At 46.3% G+C, this 23640-nt stretch overlaps 1 pseudogene; it reads left to right on the top strand.

The window, feature by feature from the left end:
• The window catches only part of LOC141060369 (pancreatic lipase-related protein 2-like), a 92729-nt pseudogene that overhangs the window by 42497 nt on the left and 26592 nt on the right, over positions 1–23640 (top strand).

Raw genomic sequence — 23640 nt, 5'->3', positions numbered from 1 at the left:
ATGCCTTGACAGGAGGGTTCTGTTGACCCATTTCCAGAAGCCCCTGGCCCTTAAGGATTGCCCAGGCTGGGATCTGGAGGTGGGGCTCGGGCTTTTAAATTCTAAGCGGATCCCCACGAAGTTTTGGGACTTGACCTGGCGCTGCTTCCACGGGAGGCTGTATGTAAAGGATAACCTGAAGTGCAGGAAATCCGATGATCGGGGTTGTCCCCGTGAGGAGTGTGGCGACGTGCTGGAAAGCATGGAGCACTTCCTGTTTCAGTGTCCCTTTAATACAGAGGTTTACAACAGGGTGGGGGCTTCCATACGTTGGCCGCGGCTGGCGTCCCTCTCCTATGCCGAGTGGGCCTATGGAGCGTTCAGAACTCTGGGTGGCCGAGACCGGGGCACTTTATTCCTAGTCAGTGTAGTGGTTAGGTTCTACATTTGGAATGCACGGTGCTTAGTTTCGACGCGGGAGAAAGCCCTCCCAAGGGAAGAGGTGGTTAGTAACATCCTGGGTGACCTGGTGAAGGTGCGTTCTTTGGAGTTCGAAAGGTTGGGTGTGAGGAGGGCCTCTTGGCTTTGGAGGGGCCTTTCCTTTTAAAAACGCACTCTAGGGAGAGCTAGATTTTGTGTGAATGTGGGTAGGGACAGCATAAGGTGGTTTGGGTGGTGAGGGACAGAAGTAGGGGCAGATAGGGACAGGGAGGGACAGGCACTGAGGGACAGATAGAGAGTTAGTTATGATAAGGTAGGTAGAGTAGGGGCAGGTAAGGACAGATAGGGACAGTTTCTTTAGGGACAGAAGTAGGGACAGTCTTAGTTGTTGAGGGACAGGGTGAATGTGTTAGTGAGGGATGGGGCCTCTAGAACTCCTTTTTCCTGGTGGTGGGCTACTGCATGGCACACCTAGATTTTTGTTTTGAGATAGAGAAATAATGGATATTGGGCTTGCAGGCACTTAAATTGGGCCTGTAAGTAAAGGTTTGTGGTGTGGTATTATTCGGTAAAGCAAATGATGTAATGACATTGCATTGCAATATTGTATTGTAATATGTATTGTAATATATGTATTGTAGTATGTGTATTGTAGTATGTGTTGTTATTCTTTTCCGTAGTCAGAGGTGCATGGGGGGCGTAGTGAGGTTGGGAGGGGGGTGAATGGGGGGGTAAGAGCGGAAAAAAAGTAAAAGGACCCTAAACCAAGGGGAAAGTGGCGAATGGATATACCATATACCATGGACCATGGAAATTATGGAAAATTGACCATTTTTGAGCACATCGGGGGCAAATGGGTGAGGGTTTTGCTTGTGGGCATAAACTTTCGTGCTCATCAGGCCTAGACGTGATAAGGCCATGGACATTTATGGACCTGTGGTGTGGGTGGTGGGAAAAATAATAAAAAAAACAGCAAAAAAAAATAAATAAATAAATAAATAAATAAAAAAAAAAAATATATATATATATATATATATATATATATATATTGAGGTGTTAAGCTGGTGTATGTAATTTTGCCAAAAAAGAATTGGCTAGGTTTATTTAAGGCAGCATGGGCCAAGAATATTATTTTTGTTTTCCTGTATATAGGTATGGGTGGAAGTGTGAATGGGGGTCAAAGATTAAAAACTGTTTTTCATTATTTTATGGGAAGAGTTTTCTGTTGGAAAGTTCCTGCTGGGGGTCCCCTAAGCTGGAAAGCTTGGGGACTATAACAAGTTGTGGTTTTACACAAGTTTCTGTATGTCCTAAGTGTATGATTAATGTGTGTATTTTGGTTTATGTGTTTTCTTTTCTGGAATGTTGTGTTGTGTTGTTTTTGATATTTTATAATAAAAGAGATACAGGATGTAACTCAGGATCAGTAATGTAATGTATGTACACAGTGACTGCACCAGCAGAATAGTGAGTGCAGCTCTGGGGTATAATACAGGATGTAACTCAGGATCAGTAATGTAATCTATGTACACAGTGACTGCACCAGCAGAATAGTGAGTGCAGCTCTGGGGTATAATACAGGATGTAACTCAGGATCAGTAATGTAATCTATGTACACAGTGACTGCACCAGCAGAATATTGAGTACAGCTCTGGGGTATAATACAGGATGTAACTCAGGATCAGTAATGTAATGTGTGTACACAGTGACTGCACCAGCAGAATAGTGAGTGCAGCGCTGGAGTATAATACAGGATGTAACTGAAGATCTGTAATGTAGTGTATGTACACAGTGACTGCACCAGCAGAATAGTGAGTGCAGCTCTGGAGTATAATACAGGATGTAACTCAGGATCAGTAGTGTAATGTATGTACACAGTGACTGCACCAGCAGAATAGTGAGTGCAGCTCTGGTGTATAATACAGGATGTAACTCAGGATCAGTAATGTAATGTATGTACACAGTGACTGTGGGTCGCCCGCCAGGGCCGTGGGGTACTTGGAGCCGGGCCCGTTGATTTCAATGAGAGATGTCACAGTGGCGGTGACCTGGTCCGTGGCCCTGGGCGTCCATGTAAAAGAAATAGTGTGGCTGATGATTAAAGTTTATTAGTGAATGATTCGTGACGCCACCTGTGGTGTTCGGCAATGAAGATGTTAAGTCGACGCTGCAGACAGATCCTCTGGGACAGATGGTGCGGTGCAGCAGTGATGTTGTGGCTCTCCACAGGTAGGGCTGTAGTCCCAGGGCAGAGTAGGTGAAGAGATAGGGAGGAGACGTAGATGGTGCGGTGTCAGGCACAGCGATGTAGCAGTGCTGGACGGGTTGGCGTAGGAATAAGTGGAGGACACCAGGGCATGCAGTTCCAAAGCTTTACTCACAGTTTGTTGCAGGTACAGGTGCCCGCATCCGTGCCATGTCCTCCAGGTCAGGGGCCCAGCCAACCTCCAGGCAGATGAAGTACTCCGTTCCAACACTCCGCCAACATATGTGCCTTTTCTGAACGTCTCCCTCCTTAGCGCTCGTAGTGAAGTACTCTCAGTACTGAGTTACACTGGAGTTCCTCCTGTCCGATGTTCTTATGAACTCTACTTGTACGGCAGACAGCTGTAGCCTGCTTCGGGGACTCCTTGCTACTAAGTCCCGGCTCACTCACGTTGCTGTTGTGCCCCCAAGTCTTGTGTGGGAATAAAGTGTTGACAACTTCTATTCCTCCGGTGTCTGCTGCAGGACCATTAGTATCCGTGCAACCTCAGGGACCGGACCCCGGCCATGCGCTTAGAGCTTGAGGAAGGGTTCTGCTCTAACCCTGATCCTTAGTTCTCTTCTTCTCCTCACGTTCTGTACAAATCAATCTTTCTTATGGAGAATCAGGCTTTCTGAATGTGTCTTTCCTGTGCCAGCAGACCCAGGTCACTGAGGTCGGCTGCAGCACCTCCCTCCATCCATCCCACTCAGGGGAGCCTCTCTCACAGACTGACCTAGTCCTAATAATCTCCCGCTCTCTTGTGCAGACTAAACTCCACCCGCCTCCCAGCACGCTTCGTGTTCCAAGCAGGGAGCCACCAAAGGTGCTTTGCTACACTACTTTGTGGTGTGGGATGCAGGTGTTGGAGTGTGGTCAGGAGTCTCCACCTTACCTGAATGGTGGGGCACCACAGCTCAGGAGGAGGTGCAGTACCTCTGTGGCAACTGAACCCTCAGGGGCGCCACAACTGCACCAGCAGAATAGTGAGTGCAGCTCTGGAGTATAATACAGCAAGTAACTCAGGATCAGTAATGCATGTACACAGTGACTGCACCAGCAGAATAGTGAGTGCAGCTCTGGAGTATAATACAGGATGTAACTCAGGATCAGTAATGTAATGTAATGCACACAGTGACTGCACCAGCAGAATAGTGAGTGCAGCTCTGGAGAATAATACAGGATGTAACTCAGGATCAGTAATGTAATGTATGTACACAGTGATTGCACCAGCAGAATAGTGAGTGCAGCTCTGGAGTATAATACAGGATGTAACTCAGGATCAGTAATGTAATGTAATGCACACAGTGACTGCACCAGCAGAATAGTGAGTGCAGCTCTGGAGAATAATACAGGATGTAACTCAGGATCAGTAATGTAATGTATGTACACAGTGATTGCACCAGCAGAATAGTGAGTGCAGCTCTGGAGTATAATACAGGATGTAACTCAGGATCAGTAATGTAATGTAATGCACACAGTGATTGCACCAGCAGAATAGTGAGTGCAGCTCTGGAGTGTAATACAGGATGTAACTCAGGATCAGTAATGTAATGTATGTACACAGTGACTGCACCAGCAGAATAGTGAGTGCAACTCTTGGGTATAATACAGGATGTAACTCAGGATCAGTAATGTAATGCATGTACACTGTGACTGCACCAGCAGAATAGTGAGTGCAGCTCTGGGGTATAATACAGGATGTAACTCAGGATCAGTAATGTAATGTATGTACACAGTGACTGCACCAGCAGAATAGTGAGTGTAGCTCTGGGGAATAATACAGGATGTAACTCAGGATCAGTAATGTAATGTATGTACACAGTGACTGCACCAGCAGAATAGTGAGTGCAGCTCTGGGGTATAATACAGGATGTAACTCAGGATCAGTAATGTAATGTATGTACACAGTGACTGCACCAGCAGAATAGTGAGTGCAACTCTGGGGTATAATACAGGATGTAACTCAGGATCAGTAATGTAATGTATGTACACAGTGACTGCACCAGCAGAATAGTGAGTGCAGCTCTGGAGTATAATACAGGATGTAACTCAGGATCAGTAATGTAATGTATGTACACAGTGACTGCACCAGCAGAATAGTGAGTGCAGCTCTGGAGTATAATACAGGAGGTAACTCAGGATCAGTAATGTAATGTAATGCACACAGTGATTGCACCAGCAGAATAGTGAGTGCAGCTCTGGAGTGTAATACAGGAGGTAACTCAGGATCAGTAATGTAATGTATGTACACTGTGACTGCACCAGTAGAATAGTGAGTGCAGCTCTGGGGTATAATACGGGAGGTAACTCAGGATCAGTAATGTAATGTATGTACACATTAACTCGACCAGCAGACTAGTGAGTGCAGCTCTGGGGTATAATACATGAGGTAACTCAGGATCAGTAATGTAATGTAATGCACACAGTGATTGCACCAGCTGAATAGTGAGTGCAGCTCTGGAGTGTAATACAGGAGGTAACTCAGGATCAGTAATGTATGTACACAGTGACTGCACCAGCAGAATAGTGAGTGCAGCTCTGGAGTATAATACAGGAGGTAACTCAGTATCAGTAATGTAATGTATGTACACAGTGACTGCACCAGCAGAATAGTGAGTGCATCTCTGGAGTATAATACAGGAGGTAACTCAGGATCAGTAATGTAATGTATGTACACTGTGACTGCACCAGCAGAATAGTGAGTGCAGCTCTGGGGTATAATACGGGAGGTAACTCAGGATCAGTAATGTATGTACACAGTGACTGCACCAGCAGAATAGTGAGTGCAGCTCTGGAGTATAATACAGGATGTAACTCAGGATCAGTAATGTAATGTATGTACACAGTGACTGCACCAGCAGAATAGTGAGTGCAGCTCTGGGGTATAATACAGGAGGTAACTCAGGATCAGTAATGTAATGTATGTACACAGTGATTGCACCAGCAGAATTGTGAGTGCAGCTCTGGAGTGTAATACAGGAGGTAACTCAGGATCAGTAATGTATGTACACAGTGACTGCACCAGCAGAATAGTGAGTGCAGCTCTGGAGTATAATACAGGATGTAACTCAGGATCAGTAATGTAATGTATGTGCACAGTGACTGCACCAGCAGAATAGTGAGTGCAGCTCTGGGGTATAATACAGGAGGTAACTCAGGATCAGTAATGTAATGTATGTACACAGTGACTGCACCAGCAGAATAGTGAGTGCAGCTCTAGAGTATAATACAGGATGTAACTCAGGATCAGTAATGTAATGTATGTACACAGTGACTGCACCAGCAGAATAGTGAGTGCAGCTCTGGAGTATAATACAGGAGGTAACTCAGGATCAGTAATGTAATGTATGTACACAGTGACTGCACCAGCAGAATAGTGAGTGCAGCTCTGGAGTATAATACATGAGGTAACTCAGGATCAGTAATGTAATGTATGTACACTGTGACTGCACCAGCAGAATAGTGAGTGCAGCTCTGGGGTATAATACAGGAGGTAACTCAGGATCAGTAATGTAATGTAATGCACACAGTGATTGCACCAGCAGAATTGTGAGTGCAGCTCTGGAGTGTAATACAGGAGGTAACTCAGGATCAGTAATGTATGTACACAGTGACTGCACCAGCAGAATAGTGAGTGCAGCTCTGGAGTATAATACAGGATGTAACTCAGGATCAGTAATGTAATGTATGTACACAGTGATTGCACCAGCAGAATAGTGAGTGCAGCTCTGGAGTGTAATACAGGAGGTAACTCAGGATCAGTAATGTATGTACACAGTGACTGCACCAGCAGAATAGTGAGTGCAGCTCTGGAGTATAATAAAGGAGGTAACTCAGGATCAGTAATGTAATGTATGTACACTGTGACTGCACCAGCAGAATAGTGAGTGCAGCTCTGGGGTATAATATGGGAGGTAACTCAGGATCAGTAATGTATGTACACAGTGACTGCACCAGCAGAATAGCGAGTGCAGCTCTGGGGTATAATACAGGAGGTAACTCAGGATCAGTAATGTAATGTATGTACACAGTGACTGCACCAGCAGAATAGTGAGTGCAGCTCTGGAGTATAATACAGGAGGTAACTCAGGATCAGTAATGTAATGTATGTGCACAGTGACTGCACCAGCAGAATAGTGAGTGCAGCTCTGGAGTATAATAAAGGATGTAACTCAGGATCAGTAATGTAATGTATGTACACAGTGACTGCACCAGCAGAATAGTGAGTGCAGCTCTGGAGTATAATACAGGAGGTGACTCAGGATCAGTAATGTAATGTATGTACACAGTGACTGCACCAGCAGAATAGTGAGTGCAGTTCTGGGGTATAATACAGGAGGTAACTAAGGATCAGTAATGTAATGTATGTACACTGTGACTGCACCAGCAGAATAGTGAGTGCAGCTCTGGGGTATAATATGGGAGGTAACTCAGGATCAGTAATATATGTACACAGTGACTGCACCAGCAGAATAGTGAGTGCAGCTCTGGAATATAATAAAGGAGGTAACTCAGGATCAGTAATGTAATGTATGTACACAGTGACTGCACCAGCAGAATAGTGAGTGCAGTTCTGGGGTATAATACAGGAGGTAACTCAGGATCAGTAATGTAATGTATGTACACTGTGACTGCACCAGCAGAATAGTGAGTGCAGCTCTGGGGTATAATATGGGAGGTAACTCAGGATCAGTAATATATGTACACAGTGACTGCACCAGCAGAATAGTGAGTGCAGCTCTGGAGTATAATAAAGGAGGTAACTCAGGATCAGTAATGTAATGTATGTACACTGTGACTGCACCAGCAGAATAGTGAGTGCAGCTCTGGGGTATAGTATGGGAGGTAACTCAGGATCAGTAATGAATGTACACAGTGACTGCACCAGCAGAATAGCGAGTGCAGCTCTGGGGTATAATACAGGAGGTAACTCAGGATCAGTAATGTAATGTATGTACACAGTGACTGCACCAGCAGAATAGTGAGTGCAGCTCTGGAGTATAATACAGGATGTAACTCAGGATCAGTAATGTAATGTATGTGCACAGTGACTGCACCAGCAGAATAGTGAGTGCAGCTCTGGAGTATAATAAAGGATGTAACTCAGGATCAGTAATGTAATGTATGTACACAGTGACTGCACCAGCAGATTAGTGAGTGCAGCTCTGGAGTATAATACAGGATGCAACTCAGGATCAGTAATGTAATGTATGTACACAGTGACTGCACCAGCAGAATAGTGAGTGCAGTTCTGGGGTATAATACAGGAGGTAACTCAGGATCAGTAATGTAATGTATGTACACTGTGACTGCACCAGCAGAATAGTGAGTGCAGCTCTGGGGTATAATATGGGAGGTAACTCAGGATCAGTAATATATGTACACAGTGACTGCACCAGCAGAATAGCGAGTGCAGCTCTGGGGTATAATACAGGAGGTAACTCAGGATCAGTAATGTAATGTATGTACACAGTGACTGCACCAGCAGAATAGTGAGTGCAGCTCTGGAGTATAATACAGGATGTAACTCAGGATCAGTAATGTAATGTATGTGCACAGTGACTGCACCAGCAGAATAGTGAGTGCAGCTCTGGAGTATAATACAGGATGTAACTCAGGATCAGTAATGTAATGTATGTACACAGTGACTGCACCAGCAGAATAGTGAGTGCAGCTCTGGAGTATAATACAGGAGGTGACTCAGGATCAGTAATGTAATGTATGTACACAGTGACTGCACCAGCAGAATAGTGAGTGCAGTTCTGGGGTATAATACAGGAGGTAACTCAGGATCAGTAATGTAATGTATGTACACAGTGACTGCACCAGCAGAATAGTGAGTGCAGCTCTGGAGTATAATACATGAGGTAACTCAGGATCAGTAATGTAATGTAATGCACACAGTGACTGCACCAGCAGAATAGTGAGTGCAGCTCTGGGGTATAATACGGGAGGTAACTCTGGATCAGTAATGTAATGTATGTACACAGTGACTGCACCAGCAGAATAGTGAGTGCAGCTCTGGGGTATAATACGGGAGGTAACTCTGGATCAGTAATGTAATGTATGTACACATTAACTCGACCAGCAGACTAGTGAGTGCAGCTCTGGGGTATAATACATGAGGTAACTCAGGATCAGTAATGTAATGTAATGCACACAGTGATTGCACCAGCAGAATAGTGAGTGCAGCTCTGGAGTGTAATACAGGAGGTAACTCAGGCAGCAATGTAATGTATGTACACTGTGACTGCACCAGCAGAATAGTGAGTGCAGCTCTGGGGTATAATACGGGAGGTAACTCAGGATCAGTAATGTAATGTATGTACACATTAACTCGACCAGCAGACTAGTGAGTGCAGCTCTGGGGTATAATACATGAGGTCACTCAGGATCAGTATTGTAATGTATGTACACAGTGATTGCACCAGCAGAATAGTGAGTGCAGCTCTGGAGTGTAATACAGGAGGTAACTCAGGATCAGTAATGTATGTACACAGTGGCTGCACCAGCAGAATAGTGAGTGCAGCTCTGGAGTATAATACAGGATGCAACTCAGGATCAGTAATGTATGTACACAGTGACTGCTCCAGCAGAATAGTGAGTGCAGCTCTGGAGTATAATACAGGAGGTAACTCAGGATCAGTAATGTAATGTATGTACACAGTGACTGCACCAGCAGAATAGTGAGTGCAGCTCTAGAGTATAATACAGGATGTAACTCAGGATCAGTAATGTATGTACACAGTGACTGCACCAGCAGAATAGTGAGTGCAGCTCTGGAGTATAATACAGGAGATAACTCAGGATCAGTAATGTAATGTATGTACACAGTGATTGCACCAGCAGATTAGTGATTGCAGCTCTAGAGTATAATACAGGAGGTAACTCAGGATCAGTAATGTAATGTATGTACACAGTGACTGCACCAGCAGAATAGTGAGTGCAGCTCTGGAGTATAATACAGGAGGTGGCTCAGGGTCAATAATACAGTATATTCCAGCACATCAGCGTGGTTACGGTGTTGTGCGGATTCCATAGTGCTGTTCTGAGCTCCTTCTGGTATCTCATGCACAGTTCTCCATTATCCTCAGGTACGGGAGGATATGGGATGAGTCAGACGGTCGGTCACCTGGATTTCTTTCCAAATGGAGGAAGACACATGCCGGGATGTAGGAAGGATGAAGTCATTAGTCATGTGAATGTTGATGACATCACACCATGTAATTATAAATATTGTTACAGCTGCTTTTTTCTTCTGCAGAAATATGGACGGTATCGATATCTCTTGTAAGCTTACAGCCACCATGACTGACGTGGAAGAGGACCAGACATATAGTGCATGGGATATAGGGGGACAAGCGGGTATAGGATGGAAGGGGTGTCCTATATAGGGTGACCCAAGGGGTGTATCATCAAATATAGGGGATGTGTAGGGCGTCAGATGGGATGTGTCATGGTCACGTGAGACTGGATACACCGCCTCCAGCAGGGCGAATTTCAGAATAAAGGGGAAAACCAGGAAAACAATTACAATGGTGGCCCTGCGATAGAGAACGGGGACGTGGAGACCTTCTGCACTCCCCTGAGTCAGTGTCTCTATACTAACGATCCCTAGGCCGGATCCACACCAGGCGCCGATCAGGATACCTGAAATCCCTAACTCGCCCTGAACCAATCCTGTTGTGAGTTCATTTTCCCCTTCGTCACTGAGGTCTGTGAACTCCCTATTCTGGTAAAGGAAGGTAATAAGCCTGATTATCAGGCACCTGAGCCTGATGATGATGACTGGCTGAGTGGAGTCACGGACTGGATATAAGGCTGCCGACGCCCTTCTGCCCTGCGGGTGATTTCTCTTTGGACTTCTAAGAGACCAGTCTGATTCCTGCTCCTCTAAAGCTAAGTTTTCTGCTTTGCCTGTTAGCATTTGTGTTTTGTTTTTGTTTGCCTTGCTTTTCTGGATTCTACCATTCCCTGCTGGGGTGAGCTGAATCTCCTTTTGCCGGTTGCTCTGTCTTCAGAATATTCCTGAGTACTGACATAGCTTTTTGAAGCCTAGCGTCTTCAGGGCCTTTTTCACTGTCAGTTTGTTGGCTCTCATTTTTCATAGGGTTTTTCACGGATTGCAGACAGCAGCCTTCCTGTCCTTTCCTATCTAGTTAGCTTGGGCCCCGTCTTTGCTCAGTCTATCTTTCTGTCTGTGTTAGTGTTCTTTCTTCTTGCTTCACCGTCATTATATGTTGGGGGCTGCCTTTTGCTTTGGGGTCTGCTTTGGGGCAGTTTAGATTTCCCTTTCTGTCTTTAGGCTATATAGTCCTCCGGCTGTGATCGAGGGGTCTAGGGCATCGTAGGAACCCCCCACGGCTACTGCTAGTTGTGTTGATAGGTTCAGGGGTCTGCAATCCGATAGCTGCCAACTTCTCTGGTTTTCTGGACTTAGCTAGCATTTCTGTTTTTGCTTCCTACGGTGACTCATTCATAACAGAATCACCCGCCATACCGCAGATCCTAGGGTACTCAATAGCAGGGATGAATTGTGTTTAAAAAAAAAAAAAGAGTGTGTATATTCTTTCCTCTATATCTCTGAGGCCGTAGGGGGAATTTTTTTTTTCTCTCAATGGAGATAAAGCAATTGTCTGATCATGTGGAGCAGCTCGCTGCGGAGGTGCGGAGAATTTCCGCCTACCTTGCTCGTTCGCATGCTGTTGAACCAAAGATCCCTATACCTGATGTATTTTTTGGGGATCGATCTAAATTTTTGAGTTTCAAAAATAATTGTAAATTATTTTTTGCCTTGAAGCCTAATTCGTCAGGGAGCTCCGCATAGCAGGTTAAAATTGTCATCTCTTTGCTGCGTGGTGATCCCCAGGATTGGGCGTTTTCTTTGAAACCAGATGATCCTATACTGACTAATGTGAACGCATTCTTTCAAGCCTTGGGGTTGTTGTATGACGAACCTAATGCTATTGATCAGGCTGAAAAGACCCTGTTGGCATTGAACCAGGGTCGAGATTCTGCAGAGTTGTACTGTCAAAAGTTCCGAAAGTGGGCGGTCCTTACTACTTGGAATGATAATGCCTTGGCTGCTCTCTTTCGGAAGGGTTTGCCAGAAGCTGTAAAAGATACTATGGTGGGATTTCCTGTTCCCTCTGGTCTTGATGATTCTATGTCATTAGCCATTCAGGTTGATCGGCGTTTACGTGAACGCAGGATTACACGAGAGGTGTTGCCACCGGTTGAACAAACGTCTGAACCTATGCAATGTGATAGAGTTTTGTCTAAGGCGCAACGTCAGGAGTTCAGAAGGCGTAATAAGCTGTGTTTTTTCTGTGGAGATGCCTCGCATATTATTTCTGTTTGTCCTAAACGAGAGAAACGCTTTGCACACACGTTTCTGTTGGTGGTGTTCAACCTAAGTTTCTTCTGGCAATTACTCTGATCTGCTCCCTGTCCACATTTTCCACCAAGGCTTTTGTGGATTCGGGAGCAGCTCTAAACCTAATGGACTTGGATTTTGCTAAACGTTGTGGATTTCCGATGACACCTCTGCAGACGCCTATCCCTTTGAGGGGGATTGATGCTACTCCTTTGGCAAAAAATAAACCTCAGTTTTGGACCCAGGTGGTCATGCGGGTCGCCCCAGACCATCAAGAAACTGCCCTCACTAAAGTCTCTAATGATCTGCTAACAGCTAAATCAAATGGTCACTACTCCATGCTAATTCTCTTGGATCTCTCTGCAGCATTCGACACTGTGGATCATCAGCTCCTCCTCACTATGCTCCATTCCATTGGCCTCAAGGACACCGTTCTCTCCTGGTTCTCCTCCTATCTCTCCGACCGCTCCTTTACTGTTTCTTTTGCCGGTTCCTCCTCCTCTCACCTTCCCCTTACTGTTGGGGTTCCTCAAGGATCGGTTCTAGGCCCCCTCCTCTTCTCCTTGTACACTGCCCCTATTGGTCAAACAATCAGTAGATTTGGTTTCCAGTACCATCTCTATGCTGATGACACCCAATTATACGCTTCTTCTCCTGACATCACGCCAGCCTTTCTAGAAAACACCGGCGATTGTCTAAACGCTGTGTCTAATATCATGTCCTCACTATATCTGAAACTGAACCTGTCAAAGACTGAACTCCTGGTGTTTCCTCCCGCTACTAATGTACCTACACCCGACATTGCCATTTCCGTGTGTGGTTCCACTATTACTCCCCAGCAACATGCCCGCTGTCTTGGGGTCATACTTGATTCCGAGCTTTCCTTTGCCCCCCACATTCGATCACTGGCTCACTCTTGTCATCTGCACCTCAAAAACATTTCTAGAATTCAACCTTTTCTTACTTTTGACTCTGCAAAAACTCTTACTGTTTCTCTTATTCATTCTCGTCTCGACTATTGTAACTCTCTTCTAATCGGTCTCCCTCTTACCAAACTCTCCCCTCTCCAATCTGTCTTGAATGCTGCAGCCAGGATCATATTCCTCACCAATCGTTACACCGATGCCTCTACCTTGTGCCAGTCATTACACTGGCTACCCATCCACTCCAGAATTCAGTATAAACTTATTACCCTCACCCACAAAGCCCTCCATGGCTCAGCACCACCCTACATCTCCTCCCTTGTTTCAGTATACCACCCTACCCGCGCCCTCCGTTCTGCTGATGACCTGAGGTTAGTATCCTCAATAGTCAGAACCTCCCACTCCCGTCTCCAAGACTTTACACGTGCTGTGCCAATTCTTTGGAATGCAGTTCCCAGGTCAATACAATTAGTCCCCAATCCCCACAATTTTAAGCATGTCCTGAAAACGCATTTATTCAGACTGGCCTATCGCCTCAACACATTAACCTAATCTATCCCTGTGTGGCAGAGCCAAAAGTTTTACCATAACCAGGTTCCCAGCATCATGTTCCCACATGCTTTATGCATCCATTAGCCCTCTGTGTCTGTACTGTTACACACTTAACATTATGACTGGTCCATACAATCAGAGCAACTGTTACCACCCACCTTTCGTGTCTACCTCTTTCCTCATAGACTGTAAGCTTGCGAGCAGGGCCCTCACTCCTCTTGGTATCTGTTATAATCTACTGTATGTAAATCAACAGCCGCGGAGACACCATCACATGTTTCTCAACGCAAGCAATGACTAGCCAGGTCTTTCCCCGGGAAGGAACAACCACGGGAAGGGCAGTCTCCAATGAAGGAAACCACCTATGCCAAAACATGGTATCCATCCACAGACAGCTGTTTCGGGGTATTGCCCCTCATCAGTGTGGAGTAGGAAACTGGCTAGTAGGAGCAATGCCTAGTGAAAGGCTATGAACATAAGGATGAGTGACCTCATGGAGATCAACATCCAACACTGCGGAGACACCATCACATGTTTCTCAACGCAGTGATCTAGAGCAATGCCCCCATCCCTTATGGGAAATATGCAAAAGCATGTAAATCAACAGCCGCGGAGACACCATCACATGTTTCTCAACGCAAGCAATGACTAGGGGAAAGACCTGGCTAGTCATTGCTTGCGTTGAGAAACATGTGATGGTGTCTCCGCGGCTGTTGATTTACATGCTTTTGCATATTTCCCATAAGGGATGGGGGCATTGCTCTAGATCACTGCGTTGAGAAACATGTGATGGTGTCTCCGCAGTGTTGGATGTTGATCTCCATGAGGTCACTCATCCTTATGTTCATAGCCTTTCACTAGGCATTGCTCCTACTAGCCAGTTTCCTACTCCACACTGATGAGGGGCAATACCCCGAAACAGCTGTCTGTGGATGGATACCATGTTTTGGCATAGGTGGTTTCCTTCATTGGAGACTGCCCTTCCCGTGGTTGTTCCTTCCCGGGGAAAGACCTGGCTAGTCATTGCTTGCGTTGAGAAACATGTGATGGTGTCTCCGCGGCTGTTGATTTACATGCTTTTGCATATTTCCCATAAGGGATGGGGGCATTGCTCTAGATCACTGCGTTGAGAAACATGTGATGGTGTCTCCGCAGTGTTGGATGTTGATCTCCATGAGGTCACTCATCCTTATGTTCATAGCCTTTCACTAGGCATTGCTCCTACTAGCCAGTTTCCTACTCCACACTGATGAGGGGCAATACCCCGAAACAGCTGTCTGTGGATGGATACCATGTTTTGGCATAGGTGGTTTCCTTCATTGGAGACTGCCCTTCCCGTGGTTGTTCCTTCCCGGGGAAAGACCTGGCTAGTCATTGCTTGCGTTGAGAAACATGTGATGGTGTCTCCGCGGCTGTTGATTTACATGCTTTTGCATATTTCCCATAAGGGATGGGGGCATTGCTCTAGATCACTGCGTTGAGAAACATGTGATGGTGTCTCCGCAGTGTTGGATGTTGATCTCCATGAGGTCACTCATCCTTATGTTCATAGCCTTTCACTAGGCATTGCTCCTACTAGCCAGTTTCCTACTCCACACTGATGAGGGGCAATACCCCGAAACAGCTGTCTGTGGATGGATACCATGTTTTGGCATAGGTGGTTTCCTTCATTGGAGACTGCCCTTCCCGTGGTTGTTCCTTCCCGGGGAAAGACCTGGCTAGTCATTGCTTGCGTTGAGAAACATGTGATGGTGTCTCCGCGGCTGTTGATTTACATGCTTTTGCATATTTCCCATAAGGGATGGGGGCATTGCTCTAGATCACTGCGTTGAGAAACATGTGATGGTGTCTCCGCAGTGTTAGATGTTGATCTCCATGAGGTCACTCATCCTTATGTTCATAATCTACTGTATGTGATTATTGTTATGCTGTAATGTATATTGTCTGTACAAATCCCCTCTGAAATGTAAAGTGCTGCGGAATATGTCGGCGCTATAAAAATAAAATTTATTATTATTATTATTATCAAGAAAATTGCAGATTTTTGGTGTTGCATAATTTGCATGATGCCGTTGTTCTGGGGTTTCCCTGGTTGCAAATTCATAATCCAGTTTTGGATTGGAAATCTGTGTCTGTGGTGAGTTGGGGTTGTCGGTGTGCCTTTAGTGAGGCTCCGGTTTTTTCCACCTCTCCTCAGTCGCATGATGTTCCTGACTATTTGGCGGACTTTTATGATGTATTTAGTGAGAATGAGTCTGCATCTTTGCCTCCTCATAGGAGTTATGACTGTGCAATTGAACTGAGCCCGGGGTGTAAATTTCCCAAGGGTCGGCTCTTCAATTTATCTGTACCCGAGCACGAGGCTATGCGGTCCTATATTAAGGAGGCGTTGGAGAAGGGTCATATTAGACCATCCTCTTCACCCTTAGGTGCCGGTTTTTTTTTTGTGGCCAAAAAGGATGGTTCTTTAAGGCCTTGTATTGATTATCGTGCCCTCAACAAAATTACTATTAAATATCAGTATCCGTTACCCCTGATTTCGGATCAATTCTCTAGAGTTAGAGGTGCTTGCTGGTTTACCAAGCTTGACCTCAGGGGGGCGTATAATCTTATCCGCATTAAGCAGGGGGATGAATGGAAGACGGCGTTTAATACTCCGGAGGGACATTTTGAGTACCTGGTGATGCCTTTTGGGCTCACTAATGCCCCTTCTGTCTTCCAGTGCTTCATGAACGATATTTTCCGAGACTTTGTCGATAAATTTTTGATTATCTATCTGGATGATATTTTGATCTTCTCCAAGGATTGGGATTCTCATGTGGAACATGTTCGGACTGTGTTCCAGATCTTGAGGGAGAATTCCCTGTATGTCAAAGGATCAAAATGCCTTTTTGGAGTACAGAGGATTTCATTTTTGGGATTTATTTTGTCTCCGTCAACTATTGAAATGGACCCGGCCAAGGTACAGGCCATTTATGATTGGGTTCAGCCCACTTCTTTGAAGGCCCTCCAGAAGTTTTTGGGTTTTGCTAATTTTTATCGGAAATTTATAGCAAAATTTTCTAGTATTGCCAAGCCATTGACTGATCTGACTAAGAAGGGTGCTGATGTGTTGAATTGGTCTCCAGAGGCTGTTGCTTCCTTTCAGGAGCTGAAGCGAAGATTTACCTCCGCCCTGGTTTTGCGGCAACCTGATGTCTTACTCCCGTTCCAGGTAGAGGTAGATGCTTCTGAGATTGGTGCAGGAGCTGTTTTGTCCCAAAAGGATCCTGTAACAGCTAAAATGAATCCCTGTGCTTTCTTTTCCTGAAAGTTCTCTCCATCTGAACGTAACTATGATGTGGGGAATCGGGAACTGTTGGCCATGAAATGGGCATTTGAGGAGTGGAGACATTGGTTGGAGGGAGCTAAACATCAAGTTGTGGTCCTCACTGACCACAAGAATTTGATTTACCTAGAGTCGGCTAAACGCTTGAACCCTAGACAGGCTAGGTGGGCCTTGTTTTTTACACGTTTTGATTTTGTGGTCTCTTTTCTTCCTGGAACTAAGAATGTCAAGGTAGGCGCCCTCTCTAGGAGCTTCTTTGCTGATTCTCCTGTGGTGACCAAGCCTGCTACCATCTTAGGCGAAGGGGTAGTTCTTTCTGCCATCTCGCCCGATTTGAGACTTGCTCTGCAAGAGTTCCAGGAGGACAAGCCTGAGCGTTGTCCCAGTGGAAAGTTGTATGTTCCTGACCAGTGGAAGAAGAGAGTGATGTCTGAAGTTCATTGCTCTGCATTGGCTGGTCATCCAGGTATTTTTGGTACTTGAGATCTGGTGAGTCGCTCTTTTTGGTGGCCCTCCTTGTCTCATGATGTCAGGAATTTTGTGCAGTCCTGTGGGACTTGCTCCCGGTCTAAATCCTGTTCTCGCTCTAGTGGGTTGTTGATGCCTTTGCCGGTTCCCAGGAGGCCATGGACCCATATTTCTATGGATTTCATCTCTGATATGCCGGTCTCTCAAAGAATGACTGTTATTTGGGTGATTTGTGATAGGTTCTCTAAGATGGTTCATCTTGTACCACTCCCTAAGTTGCCGTCTTCCTCTGAGTTGGTGCCCCTGTTTTTGCAACAGGTGGTTCGCTTGCACGGGATTCCTGAGAACATTGTATCTGACAGAGGAGTTCAGTTTGTGTCTAGATTTTGGAGGACTTTCTGTTCCAAGCTGGGAATTCAGTTGTCCTTCTCCTCTGCTTTTCACCCTCAGACCAATGGGCAGACACAGAGAACAAACCAGACCTTGGAGTCGTATTTGAGATGTTTTACTTCCGCTGATTAGGATGATTGGGTTTCATTTTTACCCTTGGCCGAATTTGCTTTAAATAATAGAGCTAGTTCTGCCACTTTGATGTCACCTTTTTTTTGTAACTTTGGGTTTCATCCTCGATTTTCCTCAGGGCAGGTGGAGCCTTCTGCCTGCCCAGGTGTTGACACTGTGGTGGAGAGAATGCACCAGATCTGGGACCAAGTAGTGGATAAGTTATCTCTCTCCCAGGAAAAGGCCCAGCGGTTTTCCAATCGACATAGGACCATTAGTCCCCAGTTTAAGATTGGTGATATGGTGTGGTTATCATCAAAAAATATTGCTATGAAGGTGGCTTCTCCTAAGTTTAAGCCTAGATTTATTGGACCTTACAAGATTTTGGAGATTATTAATCCGGTCTCTATTCGTTTGGCTCTTCCTGTCACATTTAAGATCCATAATGTGTTCCATAAGTCCTTGTTGAAGAGGTTTGTTGAACCAGTTGTTCCTGGGGTGGCACCTCCGGATCCTGTATTGGTTGAAGGTAACATGGAATATGAGGTAGAGAAAATACTGGATTCCCGTCTGGCTAGACGTAGACTCCAGTATTTGGTTAAGTGGAAGGGTTATGGTCAGGAGGATAATTCCTGGGTCTCTGCCTTTGATATTCATGCCAAAAGATTGGTGCGTGCCTTTCATCGGGCTCACCCTGATCGCCCTGGTGGCGTGGTTGAGGGTTCGGTGACCCCTCCTCAAGGGGGAGGTACTGTTGTGAGTTCATTTTCCCCTTCGTCACTGAGGTCTGGTGAACTCCCTATTCTGGTAAAGGAAGGTAATGAGCCTGATTATCAGGCACCTGAGCCTGATGATGATGACTGGCTGAGTGGAGTCACGGACTGGATATAAGGCTGCCGACGCCCTTCTGCCCTGCGGGTGATTTCTCTTTGGACTTCTAAGAGACCAGTCTGATTCCTGCTCCTCTAAGGCTGTGTTCACACACAGCTTTTTTTAGCAGTTTTTACTGCGGTGTTCACTATAAAACCGCTATAAAACCGCTAAAAATAAGGTGCACAGTCATTTCTATGCATTTTGCACTTTTTGTGCACACTGATGCGTTTTTTACCGCGAAAAAAACGTATCGCGGTAAAAACCGCAGCATGCACATTAATTTTGCGTTTTTTTCCGCGGTTTAGGCTTCTCCCATGCTTTTAGAAACCGCTGCGGTAAAAAACGCATCAAAAACGCATCAAAACCGCGCAAAAACCGCCGTGGAAAAATAGGTGCGGTTTCTGGGAAGGGATTCAGGTTTTTGTGCAGAAATTTTCTGCAACGTGTGCACTTTCCCTAAAGCTAAGTTTTCTGCTTTGCCTGTTAGCATTTGTGTTTTGTTTTTGTTTGCCTTGCTTTTCTGGATTCTGCCATTCCCTGCTGGGGTGAGCTGAATCTCCTTTTGCCTGTTGCTCTGTCTTCAGAATATTCCTGAGTACTGACATAGCTTTTTGAAGCCTAGCGTCTTCAGGGCCTTTTTCACTGTCAGTTTGTTGGCTCTTATTTTTCATAGGGTTTTTCACGGATTGCAGACAGCAGCCTTCCTGTCCTTTCCTATCTAGTTAGCTTGGGCCCCGTCTTTGCTCAGTCTATTTTTCTGTCTGTGTTAGTGTTCTTTCTTCTTGCTTCACCGTCATTATATGTTGGGGGCTGCCTTTTGCTTTGGGGTCTGCTCTGGGGCAGTTTAGATTTCCCTTTCTGTCTTTAGGCTATATAGTCCTCCGGCTGTGATCGAGGGGTCTAGGGCATCGTAGGAACCCCCCACGGCTACTGCTAGTTGTGTTGATAGGTTCAGGGATCTGCAATCCGATAGCTGCCAACTTCTCTGGTTTTCTGGACTTAGCTAGCATTTCTGTTTTTGCTTCCTACGGTGACTCATTCATAACACAATCCCTTACTAGTGAAGTGGACGATGCAGAAACTAATCCCACCACTGCACTAAAACACACATTGAGGAAAGTGACAAACAGGGAAACACCACTTAACTTTGCTCTGTTGCTAATGCTCCAAGCAACAGAGTCCGACACCTGAGTGCATCTTTTCCTCCAACCGAATCCAACATCTGAGTGCAGCTTTCCAGCAACAGAATCCTGCATCTGAATGCAGCTTTACAGCAACAGAGTCCAGCATCCGAGTGCAGCTTTCACCATAGCTGCCATTCCACCAAGCTTTGCAAGAACTCCTCGCTGACACCATAGCTGCCCCCCACCTAGCTATGGTGTCAGTGTGGAGTTCTTGCAAAGCTTGGTGGAGTGGCAGCTATGGTGAAAGCTGCACTCAGATGCTGGACTCTGTTGCTGGAAAGCTGCTCTCGGATGCTGGACTCTGTTGCTGGAAAGCTGCACTCGGATGCTGGACTCTGCTGCTGGAAAGCTGCACTCAGGTGTTGGATCCGGTTGGAGGAAATGATGAACTCAGGTGTCAGACTCTGTTGCTGAGAGCATTAGCAGCAGAGCAAAGCTAAGTGGTGTTTCCCTGTTTGTCTCTTTCCTCAATGTGTGTTTTAGTGCAGTGGTGGGATTAGTTTCTGCATCATCCACTTCACTAGTAAGGGATTGGTTCAGGGCGAGCTAGGGATTTCAGGTATCCTGATCGGCGCCCGGTGCGGAACCAGCCTACGGATCGTTAGGAGTATAGAGACACTGACATAGGGGAGTGCAGGAGGTCTCCACGTCCCCGTTCACTATCGCAGGGCCCCCATTGTAATTGTTTCCCCTTCCCCCGTGTCTTGTTGTTCTTAGTTACCGACCTGCGGGTCGTGTCACACACGACGGGTCCACGTGACAGGATGTAAGGTGATATAGGAGGTGATGGATGAGATACAGAGTGACAAGTGGTGTAGGAAGGGATGTGGGGTGATGAATGGTGGAGGATGGGGTCAGGGGTGAGAAGTAAGGTGGGATTTAGGGAGACAAGAAAAGCATAGAAGGGGATGTAAGGGGCTATGTCGGCAGTTCAGTGAATATATATTCAGGAGCAGAGATCCCAGCTTACAACTGGTGGGTCTTATAGCTTAGGACCTTAGCATCTTGTCTGTCAGCTTGTAAAGTGAAATATGCTCCAGCTACACACAGTGTGGCTCAATACTTTACTGGCAATATACCATACTGCATATAGTAATATAACACAATTGCCAGAGACAGAAACTCATCACTATTAAACAGTAGTAAATAGGAGCTGCTGCCATATATACAATAATGAGCATTATTCTAACAGGACATATAAAGCAAAGGATGATATTTAGAGCAACAAGTGGGGTGTGGAATTAGATGTAAAGTAACATCAGGAATGCTTGGATGTAGACTGGAAAGTAGGGTACAGGACGCATGGATGTGGGACGGCATAAAGGACGTGGGATGGCGTGAAGGATGTGGGAAGTTGTAGAGGACATGCGACATTGTGGAGGATGTGGGATGTTGTAGAAGACGTGGGACACTGTGGAGGACGTGGGACGGTGTGGAGGACATGGGAAGTTGCGTAGAGGACATGGGATGCTGTGGAGGATAAGGGATGTTGTAGAAGACATGGGATTTTGTAGAGGATGTGGCATGTTGTAGAGGACGTGGGATGTTGTAGAAGACGTGGGATGGCGTGGAGGATGTGGGATGTTGTGGAAGATGTGGGATGCTGTGGAGGGTGTGGGACGGCGTGGAGGACGTGGGACAATGTGGAAGATATGGGACACTGTGGAAGATATGGGACACTGTGGAGGATGTGGGACGCTGTGGAGGACGTGGGATGTTGTAAAGGATGTGGGACACTGGAGTATGTGGGACACTGTGAAGGATGTGAGACACTGTGGAGGATGTGAGATGCTGTGGAGGATGTGAGACGCTGTGGAAGACGTGGAATAATGTGGAGGATGTGGAATAATGTGGAGGATGTGGGACGCTGTGGAGGACTTGGGACGCTGTGGAGGACTTGGGACGCTGTGGACGACGTGGGATGCTGTGGAGGACGTGGAATAATGTAGAGGACATGGGATAATGTGGAGGACGTGGGATAATGTGGAGGACGTGGGATAATGTGGAGGACGTGGGATAATGTGGAGGACGTGGGATAATGTGGAGGACGTGGGATAATGTGGAGGACGTGGGATAATGTGGAGGACGTGGAATAATGTGGAGGACGTGGGATAATGTGGAGGACGTGGGATAATGTGGAGGACGTGGAATAATGTGGAGGACGTGGGACGCTGTGGTGGACGTGGGATGCTGTGGAGGACGTGGGATAATGTGGAGGACGTGGGATAATGTGGAGGACGTGGGATAATGTGGAGGACGTGGGATAATGTGGAGGACGTGGGATAATGTGGAGGACGTGGGATAATGTGGAGGACGTGGAATAATGTGGAGGACGTGGAATAATGTGGAGGACGTGGAATAATGTGGAGGACATGGAATAATGTGGAGGACGTGGGACGCTGTGGTGGACGTGGGATAATGTGGAGGATGTGGGACGCTGTGGAGGACGTGGGATAATGTGGAGGATGTGGGACGCTGTGGAGGACGTGGGACGCTGTGGAGGACGTGGGATAATGTGGAGGATGTGGGACGCTGTGGAGGACGTGGGATAATGTGGAGGATGTGGGACGCTGTGGAGGACGTGGCTTGATATTCTCTTTCCTACACAGGTAACAGCTACTGGACTTTGATACTTTTCCCTCCATCTTTTAGCGCTTAATGACTTTGCTGCCTGCAATCACCTGAGAAGTTGCCGCTACTACATTGAGAGCATCCTCAGCCCCGACGGCTTCATCGGATTCCCGAGCTCCTCGTATAACAACTTTCTGGGTGTAAGTTTAACGCTGCGTTTACAAGTTGCGTTTTTTTCGCTGTGGTTTTTAACGCGCGATTTTGCCACGAAAACGCAAAAAAACAGCATCCCATGCATTCCTATGAGATTCCACAATGCTGTGCTAATGCTGCGGATTTTCCCGTGGCGGAATCGCATTGCGGAAAAAATACGCAGCATGCCCATTATTTTGCGGAATCGCGGCGATTCCGCCCACATAGGAACGCATTGTTCTGCTTACTTTCCGCATGTGGCTGTGCACACCATGCGAAAAGTAAGCAGAACATTTGGGGATGTTACCCACGGCCCGGAGGAGAGGAGACTGTCCTCCCGGCTCTGGGTACCATATCCCTGTAAAAAATAGAATTAAAATAAAAAAATCGGGTTATATTCACCTTCCGGCGTCCCGTGCAGCATCCCCAGGCCTCAGCGATGCTGCCGGCAGGTCCCGTTCCCAGTGATGCATTGCGATAATGACCTTTGATGACGTCGCGGTCTCACGATACCATAGCGGTCTCGCGAGTCCGTGATGTCATCAAAAGTCATTGCCGCAATGCATCACTGGGAACGGGACCTGCCGGCAGCATCACGATGATCGCGGGACGTCGGAAGGTGAGAAAAACACCATTTTTTATATTATGTTTTACATTCTATCTTTTACTGCTGAGGCCGCATAGGCCGCCTCAATAGTAAAAAGTTGGTCACACTCGTCAAACACTATTTATGACGAGTGTGACCAACCTGTCAATCACTTTCCAAGCGATGCTACAGATCGCTTAGAAAACGCTAGCATTCTGCAAGCTAATTACACTTGCAAATCGCTAGTTTTTCCACGGGAAAATCGCGGGAATTTAAAATGCGGTTTTCCTACGGAATGGAATTCCCGCAGTAACTTCAGCGGGAGTTCCGCAACATGTGCAGTTAGCTGTCCATAAAAGAATCAACGGTGACACCCAACACCTCACGGGGTGAAGCAGGATATTGGGGTTTTCTAGCG

This window comes from Dendrobates tinctorius, unplaced genomic scaffold (assembly GCF_039654945.1).
Source record: "Dendrobates tinctorius isolate UK_male_01 unplaced genomic scaffold, ASM3965494v1 ptg000236l, whole genome shotgun sequence".
In the NCBI taxonomy this organism is placed as follows: domain Eukaryota; kingdom Metazoa; phylum Chordata; class Amphibia; order Anura; family Dendrobatidae; genus Dendrobates; species Dendrobates tinctorius.
This window is presented reverse-complemented; position numbering and strand designations above follow the sequence as displayed.